This window comes from Bemisia tabaci, chromosome 10 (genome assembly GCF_918797505.1).
Source record: "Bemisia tabaci chromosome 10, PGI_BMITA_v3".
NCBI lineage: Eukaryota > Metazoa > Arthropoda > Insecta > Hemiptera > Aleyrodidae > Bemisia > Bemisia tabaci.
The window spans coordinates 41,871,528-41,877,527 of record NC_092802.1 but is presented as its reverse complement, the minus strand read 5'-3'; positions in this window follow the sequence as shown (position 1 = coordinate 41,877,527).

Below are 6,000 nucleotides of genomic sequence, written 5' to 3'. Positions count from 1 at the left end.
AACTATTGGGTAAATTTTCTGAAATTTTTCGTTTGCAGCATTGTAAAATCATACAGAGAATTCAGTAAAGGTTTCAATGGATTTCATGCGTTTGCTTTTACTATAATGGATGAAACGTTGGGAAAGATTCTGAGACAGCGCAACACAGAAATGCCCTTTTTGCACCCAGCGCTTCACTTACTCCTGTAAATTCGATTAACATGGAGTGTTTGGAATGGAGAAATTGCAGGTGACTGAAATTTTGGGAATTTCATGTTTATGATGAAACTTCCGAGAAAATTGGACACGACAATATCCTTGGTTTTTAAAGTGAACAATTGTTGGAGAAGATAATTTTAAGAAAATAACCTAAGCTGCTAAAATACATGTGTTTAAATGAGAAATGCCGTCAGATGACGTCACAAGATGGTATATTTTCTCACTTCTAAATCTATTTTCCTACAATTTCTCATTTTAGAAAAGAAATTATGAAAAATACTGCGAACTCAGCTGACTAAGCACTTTTATATCAAGCATTACAATTTTTTCGTGAAATTCTCCATTCTGACAGAAAAGTGTTACGAACGTGTTGACTGAAGTTTTTTGAAGCAAATGATCAAATGAAACTTTCGGAAAGAGGGGTATAGCATACCCATCCGATGTCGATAAGGGCCGTTGTTGGGCCCATCCTGAATTTCCTCAACGCCACGAAACTCTTCTTTTTCACCGGAAAATCCAGCCCGCGGGGATTATTCTGTACGATTACGTGAAATATCACGGAATAAGTACTTAAAGTAAGTAACTTGAAGTTAAGCTATATAGGATGTCCCAAGAGTTAAGCGGGAATATTGTGAGAATCGATTTTTGGGATTCAAGCAAGATTTCTCGTTCCGAATGTCTCTCCGAAAAATATCCCCATCGAAATTAGAACCCCTCAGAGCTTAGGCCGAAAAGGATAAATCTGGAGCCTTGGGAATGCGGGATGAGTCTTCCATGCTGGCTCATCCACGTGGAATTATTCTGCGTCTATTTTTATAATTCATTTTTCAGCGCCGCCGCCGCGACCAAAGGGAGAACGCCCGTGTGTCCCTGAGCCTGGATCTCCGTTTTAATTTTTCTGACGACCATTCCAGCTCGGAGACGTGTGCTTTGCGATGGATCCACTCATCCTTTTTTTAAAGTAAAAATAATATCTCAATACATTTTTTTTTCAGTTTATTCAACGCGGATCACTGCCACTGCTTTCATCGATGAAGGTAATTTTCGATACTCTTATCGGAGCTATTGCCCTTCCAAGAACGGACACTTTGCCATGAATTAAAATGAAGGTAATACGAAATTGCCAATTTGCTGGATCCCTTAATGCCTGCAAACGAACATGTTCGCGGATAAAACATGTTTTAAACAACAACATAAAATCAAGCTGTCTCACCTCCTAAAATTGATTACTTATAATTGATTTAAATGAAGGAAAAACAGCAGTGCCAACATATTTACAAGCACGATAGACACGGAATGAAGAACGCTCCTAAATTTTCCTAATCTCTACGGATGCATACTTGGATGAATGTAGAAAGTATGCGCTTTCAAAGTGCTAAGACATCTGCACTGCCGCACTAAGGAAAAACATCGTATAAACATTCGAGCGTTACAACATTTTCTCCAACCAAGTGTTACCTTTTGAGAAGAGTTGTACATATTTCTCATGAAATTTTCAGATAATTTAGATCCGATTACACGTAAAATTCTCTGAATAATTGGAGGAAATATATTCACAGATATTCACAGAAAATTCGTATTTTATCGATGGAGATTGGGAAACGCTTGAAGAATCATACGACGTTCTCTATCAGCGCGACAGTGTAAACGGGGCTGATTTTAACGGGAACGCACCAAGTTACATTTTTGGGGGAAAAAGAAATTGGAAATAGTTTTGACTTCAAATGATCAAGATTTGTCGCCTTTCAAAAATTAAAAGATGAGAAAAAGTATTTTAACGTGGGAATCATTATCAAATATTGCCCTTAACACCGAGTCTCACGTATATGTGCAACTTCAAACCTCCTCACCTTGGTAAAATCTGCAAGATCACTCTGTTTTCCCTCACTCTGACAAATGACGCCTTGGCGCGTTTGATGCAACTATTCCTGCTAAATGGATGTCGGTTTTGCATACCTAAAAAATTGAAGGCGTTCTGCAAGTGAGGCGTCCAGCCCGGCCCATCTTGCGTAGCTTGTTCTTGCGATTTTAAAACCGCTGCTGCAGGCTAATTATTGAATTGATAGATAAAGCGCTAGACAGATAAGATTGAAGTAATACCACATGAATATAATTTTTATTCAAGCATTTTTGTTTGATTTGTTACCGTGGGTATTCAAGATTTGTTTTTTCTTTTGGCAGTTAACATCTTTAAAGAATGTGTATAATTTTTATCCATTTCTAACCGAAATTCCAGCGCCGCAATCTCGTTTCTTTCGGAGACGCCAACTCTGAAAATTTAAAATCCAATTTTTACAGAAAATAATATGGCGGACGTCCGGCAACTCTTACGCCATCAAAGTCTCCTAATGATTACCGACACCACCAAGAAACTTTCGACAAAATTACCTTGCTTCGAGATCAAATGATGCGGAAAACGGCATTCAAAAGCTGCCCTGGTAAAAATTGGCAGTAGAATCTGTGTTCCAAAATACCATAGACCTACAGCCGGCCGTGCGATTTCCAATAGCTTCTATAGCCGGCTACACAATTTCTTATAGCCGATGGCGATTAAGCAACAGCCAGGCGATAACATGTATGCTAAACGTTACTAATTACGGATGCTAGGACTTAGTGAGTTTTTGGACCACTGCTCTCTTTTTGGGCCGTAGTATCTTGATTTATTTTGCGAGGAATGCTCCGTACTTTTGATGGATGCCTGCCATTCCTATTATATTATAGAGCGCCTTCAGTTTCGTATGATACTGTGCACTACCTCTGGTGTGAAATAGTTGCTTCAAGCGCCGTGGAACGCTGCGGCGCGGCAGGCGGGCAGCTAGCGCGGAACGCGCTTTGGCGCCTACAAACCTAACAGGGATACTTCACGCGTTGCGCAATGCGTGAAGTATCCCTGTTAGGTTTGTAGGCGTCAGTGCGTCGCCGCTCCGCTTTGTGTTAGACTCTAATATTTAATCTGGCGGAGTCAGCGTTATTCAACTCATGATTTTGAAATGTTGGCACATCCTGTATGGATTGTTGATGAAAAAAAATATGTATTAAAGGAAAATATAATGTGTGTTTAGTAAATATTAAGGTGGTTCCGTATCAAACTTAATGGAAATGGTGTAGTTCATGGAAAAAAGTTATTCTATATAAAGCTTTTGAAATTTAGCATGAGTTGATTGAAGGGAAAAAATCGGACTTTATGGTCCGTTTTTCACACTTCGAGTTTCGGATTTTGCTGGCCATGCTGTACCGACCTACGTCTAGCGGTAAACAATCCCCAAGATGCGAACATCTCCTTTTATTTCTTTATGCACGAGATTTCTGACTTTTCCCGGTCCTCGGAAATTTCCTGATTTTTTCGGGTTTTCAGGCAGCAATTCTGGCAATCAGAGATGCAAAATAGAATTTCATTTCGCTCAGGAAACTTCCAAATTTCACCTGAAATTTTATTTCGGTGATAGAATTTCACAAAATTCCACGAGATTTCGATGAGATTCATCTTTCAGACTACCTACCATGAGATAAAGTTGGATAAAATCTTACTATGAAATTCATTTTATGAAGTCTCGTGAATTTTTTTTATCTCTAGAGACTGGGGTGGAGACTGAAAGTCCCTCTATACTGAGAGTAAAGACTTGTCTCTGGTAAAGACAATGCGAATCCATTTCTAATTGGTTCCCGTACTTTAGGCCTTCATAGTGTCACACACGGGAATAAAGATTACCTTTTCACCAATTCCAAAGATTATAAACTGGAATGGACCGGGAAATGGGGAGCGCAACACGGAACAAACAGAATGAGAGAGGGAATGGAGACATGAATTCGGAAATGGGTTGATCAAAGATTGCAAAAAAACTATCAATTTGTGTAATCTTCATTCCCGTTTATGACATCCATAAGTCGCGTTGTCTCAACTCTCTCTATATGTGCTGCCATGCTAAGGAAGTAAGCCGTATGAGCTTTCAGACGTTGCCAAGTTTCCTCCGATAAAACCGAATTTACTGGGAAAATCCTGAATATTTTTCCTCCAATTTTTTAGGGAATTTTGTTCACAATTTAATCTAAAATATCTGAAAATTTCAGGGAAAAATATGCAAAACTCTCCTCAAAAGTACATGTTTTATTCGGGGACATTTGGCAACTATGGAGGGATCTTACGGCGTTCTTCCTCAGCACGGCAGAATGGAAACGTGGAATCCAGATTCCACATTTGGACGTATTTCTATCAAACGGAACTATGTGCATTAAGACATGAGCCCTGAGACCCATAAGAGAATGTGCGTAACAGGGCTCACGTCATAATGCACATAGTTCCGTTTGATAGAAATACGTCCATTTTTCCCCTACCCTCATCGAGACCTCTACAAAGTACGTAGTAACCTACGGGATTTCCCCTTTTTGGGCTCAAAAAGAAGCGGAGGCGGTGGAGGTCTTGCGGGACACTGAGAGGTCATTCTCGGCGGCTATTTTTAGTGGAGGATCCCCGCGCAGGACCGTCATTGGCGGATCCAGCAATTTGGCAACACCGGATTTCCTCCGTTTAAAACTATGGAAATGACTCGATTCTTGGAGGGGCCAGAAAAAAAAACTCTGCATGGCACAGGGGCCCGCAAGGCAATAGGCCCGGGAGGCTTTTGCACCTTAGCCGCCTCCTGTTAAAATATGGATTTTTTAAAAAACTATATGCATTTTTCTCCTTGAAATTTTCAGATACAGGGTTGCCACTTTTAAAAATTTAAATTCCCTGACACTTTCGAGTCAAATTCCTTGACAATGAAAGATTGCCATACGGCCAAAAAGACATAATTTAAAATAATTTCCGGGCAAAACGTGTTGTTCTAAGCGCCAAATCCACTCTCGAAAGCTAATGCTCGTCAAGACAAATAGACAATTTTTCTCCGACTCTTTAAGTAATTTTCAATGACGTTTCCAGGTTTTCCCTGGCAATGCCCTGACCGTGGCAACCCTGCAGCCTGCAGATACTTAGGATCACATTGCCATAGAAATTCATCAAAAAATTGAATTAATAGTATTTACAATTGGATTGAATTTTGCAAAAAGGAACCAAGAGCATTGCAGTGTTGCTAAGATTCAGCAACTTCTTTTGTCTTGGAAGAAAAAACCATGATTATCCATTGACAGTTTCTCTTTTACTGGCTAAAAACTGAATAAAGACAAAAATTACCATGTAAATTTCATATTTGTTCATGGTTTCAGTAATTTCATTGCAAAGGATGAAAATGCACAATCTTAGCATCATTGCAATTCTTCTGGTTCCTTTTTGCAAAATGCAATCCAATTGGACGTATTTACGCTAAAAGGAACTAAGTGCGTAGGGTTTTCGTTTAATGTAGTTCCTTCGCATAAATACGTCCAATTTTCCTAGTAATTGAGGCGTTTCGTGCAGAAAGAGCATTTCTTGGTCTCAGTGTTTCAGAATCTCCACCACTAATGTATATTTTCGAGAGGCAACCATTGGGCGAATTTTCTGAAATTTTTCGTTTCCAGCATTGTAAAATCATACGAATTCAATACAATACGAGGGCTGAAAATATCATTTTCAATAATCTCTCTCTTTCAAGTTTGTCTACTTATAGGTTCGCAGCCGTCTGGTCGCAAATGAGAAATGTTTAGGAGCACTAATAGCACGATGCGCATGGCGTCTGTTTGATTCGAATACTGCGCCTACGTTCTTCTGAACTGATTTACAGTACTTTATAGTTTATTTATAGCACTCTTATATAGACTTCTTATTGTCAATTAATTTTACAATTTCATTTGAAAGGTGGCGGGATGGTAAAAAAAAATGAAAAATGA